The following is a 14784-nucleotide window of genomic DNA, read 5'->3' on the forward strand; positions in this document are numbered from 1 at the left end:
CATTGAAACCAAAGATAACTTGTCAGTCTCACACACACAGAGGCTGAGTTACATCTCTCGAGCTAAACGACCCTTGCTGAAGTGCCCCAGGCACTTTCAGTCACTGGGAGAAGCAGCCTTAGCTGTCAAAGCTGCCACTTGATACAGATCAATGGCCCCGAGGGACACCTCGCCTCAGTCACACCATTTGTATTACCAGTTGCTTGGTTTTTACTCCAAAGTTTCAACAAGTTTTTTTTATTGTGAATCTTTCAGTACAGCTATTTGGTAATTCAAGTGTAATTATCCTTCCTTGCCACATGTAAGTATACACAAATACAGTAAACAGTAGCTTACTCTTTAGAATAAACGGAGCCCTTAGCTCTGTAACTGCTGGTATGCAAAGATCAGTCTTACACACCCACTAACCTAACCAAATTATTTGTGTAAAACTCATTGGTTTAGTCTTCAATATTTATATCCCATTACTTTTATTAAGCCAAACAAAAATCTGTCATATATACCTTCTTTAAAAAGCTGCAGCAGTTGAATTCTTACAGTGAATTCATGCTGCTGCTATCTCAATACAGTTGTTTACTTGCATGTTTAACTGCTGTATGACAAATTTTCAGTAATTTTTTTGTAACAATAGAGTCAAAATGAATTAAGATTTTGTTACAGTTAAGTACTATTAAGTTAATTTCTGTTAAGATTAAATATTAGACTAAGCAAAGTTAAATTTAAGTGTTATTCAATTAAAGTTCTATTATTTTAAGCACTGTTCAGTGCTATTAAGATCAATTCAGTAATGTTAACTTTAAGTTCTCTTGGGTGTACTTTTATATCTAAGTAACATTAAGTTTCAGTGAAATTAGTTTTAAGTTCTGTTAAAATATGTTTAAATTGTAAGATGCAGTTCTTGTGATATAGATATGAGTAATGTGAAGTTTGCATGGAACTAACTTCTGTTAAAATCCACTAATTTAAACTACAAGATAGAGTTATTTTATTGTAGAGATAAGACAGAACCAATTAGTTAAGCTATTTAGTGCTTTCTTTTTTACTTTTTTGCTTTAATGTCATATATGCATGAATGTCTAAAAAAATATCACCTCAATTTCTTAAGACAGTTACTACTGATATATTAATATATCCTGATTATGTTGTTAATCTAGTTATATGAATTCACTGACTTTTTATAACAGGCATTATCCATAAGATATTACTTTCCTTATTGCTATTTGTCTATGGTACCATTGACTGTTTAACTGAAGATAAATCACAAAGCCAGCTGCTATACAGACTTTAATATATCCTTGTATAGCTATCTAAAAGACATGTATCATTTTAAGAAACGTTCCTGACTACTATTACTGAGAGGATTTTAGAATATATTAGGGAGACTCTTCCAGTTAAGGCCTGGACCCTAGCCTAGTCCAAGCCTTACCTGGTTGGGAGGTATGCCAACAACCTAGGTGTTTTCTGCATCAAAATTATACTGAAGTCATTTTGACTTGCTGAATTTGGACCTATAATAGCTGGAACCCTTTGTGGATTGAACTTGGAAAATCTTACCTGGGTATGGTTCTCCAAGCCCTCACTCTAAAATGAGGCTTGCCAGTTACTGCAGACTCTGGGTGATGGTACAGTATTTAGGGAATTGATAATGCATTGTTTTAAATCACCATTCTATCACTAATTGCCTGTATTATCTAATTTATTTTTGCCTAGTGTGAATTTACTGTTTCACCATGTTTTTTTGCTTTTTATGGTTGCCTTCATGTTCAATACTGAGAGACACACGTTGTTAAAAAACAAAAGAAGGGGGAATATGGCTCCTCAAGAACATTTAAATGCAATATCTATACTAAAATTTTTGAAATTAAATCAAATCAAATTTAATCACTGGCAGAGTGATACTGCTTTGAAGATTTTCATGTGCAGAGGTAATTTCTAGAAGTTTTCTACCTAAAGATCTTTAATTGAGGGTACAGTGAGGAAGCCTAGCTGATTTACTAGCCTAGGGAGAAGGTATGCATGTGTTTTATCACCATCAGGTCCAAAGTTACCTGCTCGTCTGAACTGACATTGATCACCTCCAAAAGAATGAGGCCCAGAGAAAAGAAAAAATTAGCTAATTGCCATCCAACCCTGACATTGACCTCTGAAGATTTGTGATTTCACCCTCTGGGGGTGCCTGTGAGAAGAACCTCATCACCACCTGTTTGACTTCTAACAGACTTATGGACTCAGTAGATGGATAAGAAATTTGGTTAAAATAGGCTCCTATGTATTAGGCATTATATTATGTATTGTTATAATTATTCCTTGTATTTTACAGTGTATGAAAAAATTAATAGACAAGTCACTTTAGAGTATATTTTTTAGTTGAAGGAAACGGGGGAGATATGGGAGCTAAGACAGAGCACACTGTGGATTTAATTAGCATAAGCAGTTTGATAACCGAGATGCCTTGGCACGAACAAACAGAGCAAGAAGAGTGGATCAAGACTGGTGACAGGGAAGAAGACTGAATCAAGTAGAAATGTTGTAAAATGTGTAAGTTAGTGTGATTGTTTAACCCAATCAATGTAGTAAAATATTACTTGCCTTCCTAGAATGGTATATGTGCATATGTAGCTCACAGTAAATTTGGATTCTGATCCCCAGTCAGTAGTCCACCTCTCTCTCTCAATTGTCAGCACACTGTTGGACTGGATTTATATCATCAGACATGAAGGTGGTCTGGCCCTGGCACACATTACCCAGGAGATCTGTGGCTGCCCCAGCCCTGGAAGCATCCAAGGCCAGGTTGGATGGGGCTTGGAGCAACTTGGCAGAGGGTTGGAACTGAATGACCTTTCAACTGCCTTCCAACCCAAACTATTCTGTTTGATCTGATACCAGACCATTTTCCCCATGACAAGAACCTCTCTACTTGTACAGCCATGTTATGCTGACAGCCACCCAACCCCCAGGACTAATGAGCGGTGTCAAACATTGGTTTTGACAATACTTCCTTCATTTCCTCCCCCATGTCTGTGTACGGTCAGAGAAAAGGTACAACAGATTTTCCAGGGACTGTCAGTCATTGCATGCTTTTCTTCTCTTGCAGCCTGGAAATTTAAGGTGTCTGAATGACTTAGTCATCTCTGGGTTCCTGATCTTCGTCAACCACTGCACATCTGCTTCCTAATTTAAAGAGGAGGAAGATGTTCAGATGACATATTGCAGTATTTGTTGATTTGTTTGGTCTAGAGAATCTTGTTTCTTGAATCTCTTTCCATTGCTGTTTTTGGAGCTACTACCCTGTCCATGGAGGCAGAATATAATGGCCTCAAAGCATACTTCACCTGAATCCAGCATCTCTACATTTTCACATTTCATCTGGGACTTTTTTAGAAACATGTTTGTTTGCATGTAATGTTGGTATAAAAGAAAATTTTGCTTGTAGGAAGAAAAGATGAAGAATAAGGAACTTTAACACCCCAAAGGACAGCCTCCTCTTGCATGTAGTTGGCCACCCTTTCCTGTGCTAAGCCGTTCAGACTTTCGCTGGTGTCTCTGGCTGTGCCTGGCAGACAGAGAGCTAGCCACTTCCTTTGCAGGGACCGTGTCAATGAGGCTCTGTGTCACCACTTGGCTAACCAGAGCCTTCAGATCACACTGTGTGTGAGTACCTGGCATTATAGCTTCTCTGACTACTTTTAGAGTATCTTCAGTCCTGAGAGCTCTAGAGCAGCCACCTGAGGGTTGCATATTCACTAATTAATTTCCTTTGCAAGGCAAATGGACTAGAGCTTTCAGCAAAGCTCTGCTGTTCTTTCTTTTACACACAGAAGTCTCACTGGCTGGGAATCACCTGTAGAATACTCTGAACAGACAGTCACATCAAGGAAAAGAATAAACTATGTCTTTCTGTAACTATGGTTCTTTTTTGAGTGTGTTATCCATACTTTTCACAATTTATTTTTCCTTGCCATATTTAAAGAATGCTGGACTTTGCACTGTAGAAGAAACCAAGGAACTGTTCTGCTCATGTTTTTTTTTGGTTTTGGGGTGAAGTAATCTTCAACCATGAGCATCAAGAATTTCTCTGAGGAGAACAGAGAATGTGAGGGGCAAACAATGAGAGTTCATTTTATGCAGGCCCAAAAGAGTACTGGACAAAACTTTTGGTTTTTTCCTGTCATTGGTTTGCCAAAAGCTAATAGCTCAGTACATTTACAGCAAAAGATTATGTGTACAACTGTTGGGAATTTTTTCAAATGTTTTTTCCCTGTCCTTCACATAAGCTGCAAGAAAATATTTTTCAAATGTAAGATGAGATTCTTTTGGGGGTTTCAACAATATTCTAGACTGATATTGGGATTCTATCAGAGAACTAGATCTCGTTTTCTTGCCTGACCATCAACCCTCACTTGCTTGTGATATGAAAATGCATATCTGCAAAACTGTCTGCATGTGTCACCAAATCTACTTATCCGGGTGTGTTGGTGCAAAATATATTACATTGTTTACAGTTGGTGTTTCTTACTGGTTTAGGGTTGCTGGTGCAAAATGCATTACAATGTTTACAGCTGGTGTTTCTTACTGGTTTAGGGTTGCTCTATCTGTCACTGATTGCACATCATCTGTAGTAAACTGATTTCAGGTGAGAATTTTTGGTGTTTCTAGATAAGGAGGCCTTTCTTGAACAGGTACACCTGTGATTTTTTCCCCCCCTTCTATTCCATATATTTTGCCTTGTTCTCAATCTTGCATGTTTCTGGTTTTGTCATAGCAAGTGAAAAAATGGAGTGCTTAGTTGTAGAGGTGTGTTCCTTAATCCATTTCCTTTTCAACGCTAATGTTATTGGAAGAGTAGCAGTAAAAGACTGCTTTGGTGGGGAGGAGGCAGATTTAACCGAGTGGGACAGAACACACCTGGGTGCACACTGGAATAGCTGAAACCAGGTCAACTGAGAAGTTACTGTAACCTCAAGTAGATTTCGTGTCGAAACAGAAGGCGCATCGAAAGCAGTAACTTGTTGTAGCGTCCCCCACTTTGCAGTGGGCAAAACGAGGCATGGTGATTTGCAGGAGGAGGATGGAAAGGGAAAGGAAGCAGCGGTTCCCATCCGCCCCTGCCGCGGGACATCGCGGGGCGCTCGTGTCGGGCCCGGGGGCCGCTCCGGCCGCGCTGTGCCGCTGGGCAGCCCCGTTCGGGAGCGGCGGGACCCGCTGGGCAGGCCCGGGCGGGAGGGCACGGGCGGCCCCGGGCTGGGCTGGCCGGGGGCTCGGCGGCTGCCGTGGGGGCGGAGCGGGGCGGAGCGCGGCTCCCCGGGCCGCTGCGGGCAGCCGGGGGAGGGACGGCCCTGCGGCCGGTGACTTCATGGGAAGGAGGCGGCGGGAGGTGGGTCTCGCTTTCCGTCTGCCGGTGCCGTCTGCAGGGCGGGCGAGAGGCGGCCGCTGCGCCGGGCAGCGCGGGCGGGGGACAGCGGTGACGGAAAGCGGCAGCCGGGGGGGGACGGCAGCGCTGGGTTGACTCCCTCCCCCCGTTCCCCCTCCCGGCCGGAGGAAGATGGAGCTCGGTTAGCGAGGGCTTGCGGGAGGAGCGGCGGGAGCAGGTAAGGGCTGCTGCTGTCGTGCCGCGGCGGGCGGTGCCGGGCGCAGGTGGCACAGGTGGGCCCGGCGCGGCCGTGTCCTTGTCCCTGCGCGGAGCTGCGGGCGGGCAGCCCGAGGGCACAGCCGGCCGCTCGGAGCCGCTCCCGGCCCCTGCTCGGCTTGCCGTGCCGGGGATGCGGGCAGGGCTGTCGGCTCTGCCCCCGCCCGTCTCCCCGGCTCATTGATGGGCTCCGGGAAGGGATTCTGCATTGCAGACTCGCTCCGCTCCTGCGTTCGCGGCTTCAGCCTGCACAAGGAGCCTGTTCCGGGCCGGCTGGTTCGGTGCTGCCTGGGGAAGAGGCCGATTCGGGCAGGTGCTATGTCCTTCTGTGTTTCTTGGACCGTGCCAGCACATTTGGGGGGATTGACCTCATTTGATAACTATTAGATGTACATATGACATTTGTTCTCCTTCTGAAACAGCTACAAAAGGGAATCTGCCTGGATTTGTGTGAATAACGCTCATTAGGAGTTCGCAGGGTGCAATGTAGTGCAGTGAGATATAATGTATATAAAACATAATGCAGTGAGGCACACGACCTTACATAATCTAAATTGAGAAAGCTCACTACCCCTACACTTACCCTGGAGGTTGTAGGAATAGAATATGTCTGTTCTAAGCTTTCTGGAGACTCGTTCGGTACCTATCTGACATAAAGGTGCAGCGTGCCCTATGAGCCAGTGCTGAAAATAAAAGGATAAATTGTTGACTACTTTTGCTGTAGTTGTGTCACAGTAAGTGCCTCGCTGCTGCTCAGTGTCTCGCACACACAGCGATGTTCATGGCTGCATGGGCATACACAGCTCCCACAGCCAGAGGGAATGGTCTCTTCTGTTGTCCCCTGGATGTGCCTTTAAATTGACCAGCTAAAACAGTCACATTGTAATAGACTCTTGAGGCTTCTCTCCCCAGGCCTGAATAGTGCTACATTTTCTAGCATATGGATATAAATTTAATGTAAACAGAAAGAAACCTTTCACACTTTCCATTTAACCTTCACCATCTCAGACAAATACTCAAAACTGATGATCAGGGGAAGTGTTTTTGAAAGGCCTGGTTTAAAATATGTTGCTGGATGCAACATATGCAACTCATGCCATATCTAGGATGACAGAGTCAGTGTTCTGATCTCTATATCAAAGGGAACTAATGTCTGATAAATTTGGCCCACATTTTATTTTAACTCAGTCCTTACAGATGACATTGAATTTAATAAAGGTTGCTATGGCACAGATTTAAAGCAAATTGTATTAAGCTTCTGGAATTGAAACTGCTGTTGATAGGAAGAGTGTTTTGTTATTTACAATCTGTTATTAAAATATGAATGTGTTAGCTGTTGAGGCTGGATCTGGCTCTGTTTTCTGCTGTTGGTGTGAATTGACTAAATGGTCTCTTTTCTATGGATGGAGGCCAGATTTTTCCCTGGTGTTACTGTGCTGCTCGCACAGGGGCAAGCTAGACTTTTCCCATTTGAATCTGGAATATAGATGCATATCAGGGCCTCCAGCCTCTGGAACACTTTCTATTACAAGGCTGTATGCTTTTGCTGAAGCTGTAACATTGGTGTGGAGTATGGAAGCTCTGTGGGCTGTGCGTGCCCACGCACAGCAATCGGGGTATGACGTGGGGTAGCAATGGCACCTCCGTGAATCTGGTTCTTTTGTGATGCTACATTTTCATGTCTGTAGTTTTTACAAGAAACTCAGTCATCTTCAGGGCAGCTTAATTCAAATATAATATAACTGTTAAGGGGATGAGGCTGGGTAGGGATCAGATCTTATAGAGTTGTATTTTTGTGTATGTATAGTGCAAAAGTAACTGATTGTTTGCTTAATCATAATGTATCTGGTTTTGGAAAAGGTTGGTTTGTTGGTCTGGCTTTTTTTTATTTTTTTTTTTTCCCAATGGATTCTAGATGATTTTAGTCTTGGTTTAATCAATACAAATTTATGTAGTGGTGATGGTGGCTGAATATTAGAGACTCCAAGGAAGTATGTAATGAGCAGGTAGAAAGGTGCTTAGTCCTTCCCTAGTAAGCCTAACTCTGCATCTTTCACCATCCTGGCACATCTCTCTTATTGTCATGTTGGCAGACTCAGCAAAAAGGCTGCTCAGTGAATGGGCCTCCAGGTAAGGGAGTTCACAGAGCTGTACACAGGCAGGCTGTGAACACTGACTGATGTCACCAGCACAGCCATTCTGCTGATTGTTGCCATAGTTGCCCTTCATGTTACTTATTTTAAAATCAGGTAGTCTGTTTTAATCAGTACTATACATAGTACATCTAATTTAAATAAAAACTGTATTTTTAAAATATAATCCCTGTGGTGTTTTCAGATCATTTAGAGTCTTGTAGGAGTTCATTGGTATAATATCTGTGTTATTTGGGGGGAAAATATTTTTACTAAATTTGTTATATACTGCATAAACTCAAGAAATTAAAAAATGTGTATATCATTGTGCTGTCCCATACTGTTATTTTGCCTTCAGACACAGTGACCCTCTGTAGTCTTTGTGGGAGGAGAAAAACACTGGCAAGGCGTAATCATATATTGAGCTATACAGGAGAGAAAGTTGGACCTGAGAGAAGGAAAGGACTAAGGGAACCATCAGAATATTTGTTTCCAGATAGTCTACGCCTCATATCTTGCAGTTTTTAATGTAGTCTCCTTCTGTTTAATATTTTCTACATTTCAAAAACATAATGAAATCTGAAGCTCTTTTTAACTCAAATTTTGTAATATATCTTGGGATTCATATTAAGCAAAAATTAAATATAAACTTTTAATTAAGCAAATGGTAAGCTTAAAATACAGGTGCAACTGTTATTAAATTGAGGACTGAAAATAGAAAAGGCTTTGTTTTTGTTGAAGATTTTGTATTTTACTGGTTCATTTATCATTGATATGACTATATATTTAGACTAAAGCATGGAACTAAATGGTATGTGGACCTTCTAAACAAATGAATCAGGTTGTGCTAATGAAAAAACTGGGAGACTAACCTGGCTGCTTAGATGGTCTGAAAATTCAGCTGTATGGACTTATGCAGAAGTAGTTTACCAGTGAGGTGTAGTACAAATATTGCATGGATATTACATTGCATTTTCCTACATTTCATTATCATTGTTTTCCTAAGGCAAGCCATGACACAAAACAGAGAAGTTGAGTAAGATGGCAGAGCTGTTCTCAAATCCTAGATGGTAACTGATTGCTTTTATTTTAAGAGCAGATTAATTAGTATATACACGTAAATGTAACAGTATAACACTTTCACTGTCGAGTATTTTCTAGACTTTTTTGTTGTCCTTCCCCAACTACTGACCCAAGGGAGGAAAAGTCTCAAATCTGACAAGCATGGAGGTACTGGAGATGATGATGATTCTCCTAATAGCACTGTTTCTGTGATTATTTCTGAGTTTAAGTAGTTTAAAAAGACAAAGCTAGTTGTGATGTATCTCAAGTCTCATTCTCAGTTTACTTACTCAGTTTCTTGTTCTTCTATTTGAAGGTTGGTGTTGTCTATTTTAAGATGCTGTTATACAAGTGATTTTTAGCCATAGTGCTTTGCTGTAGTGTTTTACTCTGGATTATTGACATCATCTGTATTTATTTAATATCTCTTGAATGGACCCTTTGAAAAGCTTTAGGCTTGAAATAGAGAATTTGTTCATCTTGCTTATTGGCTTTTATTAGCTTTCATTAAAGGGGTTTATAAATTAATTTATTTCATTTATCTCAGCCTTTTGAAATACACTTTCAGTAATACAACCCTAGAAATCTCAGGACAAAAGTATGAATTTGCTCTAAGTTAGTTTGAAAATGTATTTTCTTATGTATTTTATAGATACAGATTTTATAGACATGAAGGATTGCTGTTGCTGGAAGTATTTTTCAATATTTGCTGGGCATTTTTCAGACTGAGCATATTTGCAAATGCTTCATGATATATTTAGCAAAATTAGAGTGCTTGCCATTGTACATTGAAAATACCTTTGGTCAGAACCCTGAGTTTTGCTTCTCTCTGCTCATAATTTCAGTCTTGTATGCAATGCTTCAATTTAGCCTGTACACAGAACAAAGCATGGGGGTTTTGTACAAAGGGTAAAGTAGCTATTTTTATCTGTCACTCTTTTGCAGATACTCAGTTCTCTGCAGTGTTTTTTTTTTCATTCTCTTAGGATCTGCTGAGTAATCATTTGCATTGAGTAGTTAATCAAAGAAGGGGCAAAACCCATGTAGAAACTGAGCAAGCTGTGGAAGAATTTTGATTCTGATTTTGGTCACAATGGTTATATTTCCATTATTGTTTTCAGAATTAGAGTAAGGAACACTGAGAACTTGTTCTTTAATTAGATGCTTGAAATATCCCATTTCTAATCTTGATGTCTGCTGACATTAGTGGCCTCTGTCCTATGGAAATGTACAAAGTGGTTACTGCTGTGTGTGACCAGGAGATGTAATACTGTGATGTTATCAGAAATGTGTTCGGATGCCTTTGATTAAAATGGCTAGCTGCCATGGTGATAGTGCCATAGAAACTGGTAAAATAATCAGTGCCTATTAGGAAATCTGAATGAAAAATTCTTCTCTAGTTTTCTGTCTTTTATGTTTCAGCACCTATAAACAGGAATGAAATTCTGCTGATGTTATATTTCTGATTGAAAAACATACTGAATGAATTCCTTTGTATTACACAGCAGGCCTGGCTCAGGTTGCTCTATTGGTACTGCTGAAACATTAAATGCATGAGTGAGTGACAATTCAGTCATCCCACAGATGACTTCTAGTCCCAAGAACAAGGGTGCTGGGGTTGGAGGCCTTTTTTACAGAGCTGGTATTTGTTCTTAAGTCACTTAACTTTTTTCCATTGTATTTACTTTCTAAATAGTCCAATAAGTATAATTTCCTTCTAAAGCACTCTTAAAGCAAAGAAGGACTGTGACTGTGTCCCACAGCCAGTGTCTGCATAGACACAGCACAGTAATGAAAGAACTTTAATTTGCAAATTTTAATTTAATTTTAAACCTGACTTTGTAAAGGGTTTTTTCTGCCTCTAACTATGCAAATCTTGAGTACAAGAATGCCAAATAACATCATATAACATTAATGACTTTACTGGCTTAGCTTTTCTCATCTCTTTTGAGATCTGTTGCAACAAGAAACAAAGTGCAAGAAACAGTTGCTCTGTCTCTGGTTGGAATGAGTCCTTTCACTACTACTGATTAGTGACTCTGTAGGGTACTTACACCCCATTGGAAATTGCTAAGCAAGGACATGGAGGGTTAAACCCAGATGTATCTGTCTAGCTATATACTGATTAAATGTCTGTGCACTTATATTGCCTGTGAAGTTTCTGAGGTGGTGTGGAGGAACTTTGATTCTGTGTTAAATGCTTTTCCCTCTTAGCGCTGAGATCAATGTAAAGGACAATTGCTTGATGGTGAACTTGAGTTTATTACCTAGATTCACCCTGTACTAAGCAGCAGTAAACACAGGCTATCAAGCTGTACACTTAGATACAGAGATCATAACACACTTTTTCTAGTCAGAGTAAGATACTTACCTGAGAACAGAACCCAGACCAAAGCATTGTAGATAGATGTGTCAGGAGCAGCTTCACATCTGCCATGCCTTAACATCTGCCCATCTCTTACCTGAGAACATTTCATCTTGCAGTAGCTTCTGTTTTAAGTCTCAGAGCTGTTCATTGTCAGTCCCATGAAGAGGAAGACATACAGGTGTATTGGATAACATTATGGTAATGAGACAGCGTCACGTTGCAGCTGGCCTAAAGCTGCAGGACCCAACTCAAGCAGCCTAGAAGTTAACAGGTCCCTGGTGAGTGATGATAGGATAGATCTGCACACGTACAAAGGATCCCAGCCACTCCATTGAACCTTAGGTGCAGGTGTATCTCTGGCCAGGAAAATGGGCAGTCCACACTCCCAACCAACCAACCACCATGAGCCAGGAAATTCAAACCCTCTCTTTAACAACAGTTCAGAACAATAAAGAAAGGTTTTGTCACATGAACCATCAAGAGGGTCATGTCTCTGTCTTCAACTACGACCCCATTTAACGTTATAAGACAGGATTGTTTTAGAGGAAATAAATCTTTGATTTAGCAAGCTATAATTAAGTGTGAAGCAATGAAATCACCTCCATGTCCTTCTAAGTAACTCTTTACATCTTTGTCATCTTTGAAGAGTGCAAGTGGTTTAAAGGAAAGGCAGAAGGCAGCTTTATGTACAGTAATTTCACACTATAAGGCGCACCCTTTTGACTAAAATTTTGGCCCGAGCCTGGAAGTGCGCCTTATAATCCGGTGCGCCTTATATATGGACAAAGTTCGGAAATTTACCAACCTGGAAGTGTGAGCCGTGAGCCGTGGGAGGAGCCCGTGAGGCCGCGGCAGCCAGGTGGAGGCGGGGCTGCAGTGCCACAGCTGCCGGGTTGAGGCGGGGCCTCAGCCAGCAACCGCACTGGGAGAGCCGGCGGCGGATCCTCGCTGCAAAAAAAAAGTGCGCCTTATAGTCCGGTGTGCCTTATATATCGGCAAAAGTTCGGAATTTTGCCGACACCCAGAAGTGCGCCTTATAATCCGATGCGCCTTATAGTTGTGAAACTACTATAATTTCAGCAGAAAGAATGACAGAATATACAACCTGTAGATAAAGTTCACATGTGGGAAAGATTCAGATAGTACGGTGTGTTCATCTGCTCTGCCAAGCACAGCTGAGTTAACAGCTGGAGACAAACTTCCCTTCAGAACAAATTAGGAGAGTAACATATAGTGGAGAAAGCCACAAGGATAAAGTTCAGTAAAATCAGGTTGATACCTTGTTTGCACTTTGCTAAATTGAGGCTGTTTGATGGTAAGAAGTTGCCATTGAAAAATAGTATCCTTTTTCATTACCCTGGGTACCACACATTTACAAGAAGGGATTGAAATTGGAGACTGTGAAGTTAACCTGAAAATTCAGAATTTCAGTGAAAAATCACAACAGCTGAAATAGTTGATATCAATGTTGGTGTTTCATGTTTGGTTTTTCAGCAATCATAAAAAGCAAGGTTAAAAATAAAACTATGGGAAGGCATGTCAATGTTAAGTGATTTAGGGTGGCAGTTCCAGGTTTTAGTGACAGATTTCCATAGAGATTTGAGGCCCTATGAGCTACTCTCACAGCTTTTTATCATGTATAGTTTTGATATCTCAGGAGACAGGCGAAAAAAAATCAGATATTCTATCACTGGACTTTTTGCAATGTCTCTTCTGTATTGAAAGTAGACCCATGTGAAAGAATGAATTTTTGAGCCTCGTAGCTGGGAGTGTCTTAGTGGCTGATGAGAACTGTAGAAGCCAAGTATTTCTTAGCAATAGACAGTTTATTCTTTCAGGTTTCTTTATATGAACCTCAGATATACAGAACTCACATCTATGTTTATAATTGAAGTTTTCTTAGATGTTTGTGTTGTGGTTCAGTTCTTCAAGACAGAGTTTCAAATAAAGCAGGAAAAGTTGCTTGTACTCATCCAAGTAATCGTCCTTTTCTGAGAAGCACCCAGAAGTGCTTTGCTGGTTTTCTCTTTCTCTCATGTTTCTCTCATGTTTCTCTCACTGTGTATAGTCACACTTGTATCCCTCTGCTCTGGCATTCCAACCTGAGCATGCTTAGTAGATAAAGATGTATAACAGTTTTGGGCAGGAAGTACAAAGATATTCATTAGTGTATAGTCAGCCTTTAAATGCTCAAAGCAGAATTTAATCAGGATTATTAAAAGGATGCTTTTTCTTGGCAAGAATAAGGGGAAACAAAAGACTGTGAAAAAATGTTCTGTGAAGGTTCTCTTGAAGAAACTCCGTGTAAAGATCTGTATTGTCTCCTGGGCAACACAGTTTACATTTTTATAATTCTAGATTGTTCAAAATTTCTTCTGACATTGACAGATAAAAGCCCATGCAGAAGAAAGAGCAGCATCATAAATCTAGAGCTGCATTGTTTGTAAAAATAAATCACTACTTTGTCTCTCCCTGGGCTACATCATCTTTGTAACAGGAGATACCTATTTCCTGTCCATTCCAAATGCTCTTCTCACTTCCTTTACCTTTCAAAGGGAAAATCCCTGTGATTGGCAGAGGAGGATGTGTCAAATGGTGGTTAGGAGTCGGAAATTGAATCTCAGTACTTGTGACTGGGAGAATTAATAAGAATTTTGTAGTAGGGTCAAAGTCTATTTGAACTGGCTCTGTGGTTAAAAACACATGCTACAAACTATTAATTACCTGTTACACATGAGGGAATCTTTGAAGCAAGCCTGTGGCACTCACTGGCACATGCCCCTGACTGCTGTGATGTATTGCTCGTGAGGCTTGGCAGCACTCTGACTTCAAAAAGATGATATTCTAGTGTTTGCAGATAAGCATTATGTACTCACCCTGGAAAACCTGATGCATGTGCTTCCAGTTGAGGTACTGCTGGCTGCTCCCCCTCAGTGCTAATGCAGATCAGATGCTTGATTATGAGCACACAAGGCTGCAAAGTGTAGACTTCAATTAGCACGGAAATACAAATCATATCTTTTGCTACCACCAGGGATGAATACTCACTCAGCCTGAGCAGCTCAGCTCTAAGTGTCTGGTGTTGATGACATGTTTGCATCTACCTGATAATCTCTCGACTTTCTTTGATTCAGAATTTGAAAAACTGAGCTTTTATAATTTTCCTTCCTATAGTTTGTCTCCTAAAATATGTTTTACATGAGAAATGACCCCTTCTGGAGCTATTCAGAAGTTGTTAGGTTTCATTCCACATGCCTTTCATATTTTAGATAAAATATTTTCCTATTGAGTATAAATAGAGAGGTATGTACTAATGAGAGAAGATATCTCTGAAACCTTTTGGTTGTCATTAAATGTATCCTTAAAGAAAGAAACGTGAAATATCCTTCTTTGGATTTCATAATAAAGTTTACTTCCATATAAATTGCTGTATTTTTGTGAGGTAAAGACTGGGAAAACATGTAATTTTACCGTACATTTTGGGTAGAAATAGTCCTATGACTGGCATTACCCCAGTTATTTTCTTATAGAGTTTACTGTAACATACCTATGTATGTTTTCTGTGTACTGTTTTTCTTCTGAGTCTGAGGCTTATC

The 14784-nt window shown here is 40.6% G+C and overlaps 1 protein-coding gene across 3 annotated transcripts in view; it reads left to right on the forward strand.

The window, feature by feature from the left end:
* Positions 1-5349: 5349 nt before the first annotated feature.
* The window catches only part of OTUD7A (OTU deubiquitinase 7A), a 108149-nt gene continuing 98714 nt past the window's right edge, over positions 5350-14784 (forward strand). For 2 of the 3 annotated variants that reach the window (XM_033070287.2, XM_033070291.2), the window contains exon 1: positions 5399-5588. The gene's annotated coding sequence lies outside the window, so the exon portion shown is untranslated. Of the gene's footprint in view, positions 5375-5398; positions 5589-14784 lie in introns of those variants that run through there. The other variant, XM_033070289.1, reaches the window with a different exon arrangement.

Source organism: Catharus ustulatus, chromosome 12, assembly GCF_009819885.2.
Source record: "Catharus ustulatus isolate bCatUst1 chromosome 12, bCatUst1.pri.v2, whole genome shotgun sequence".
Taxonomy (NCBI): Eukaryota; Metazoa; Chordata; class Aves; order Passeriformes; family Turdidae; genus Catharus; species Catharus ustulatus.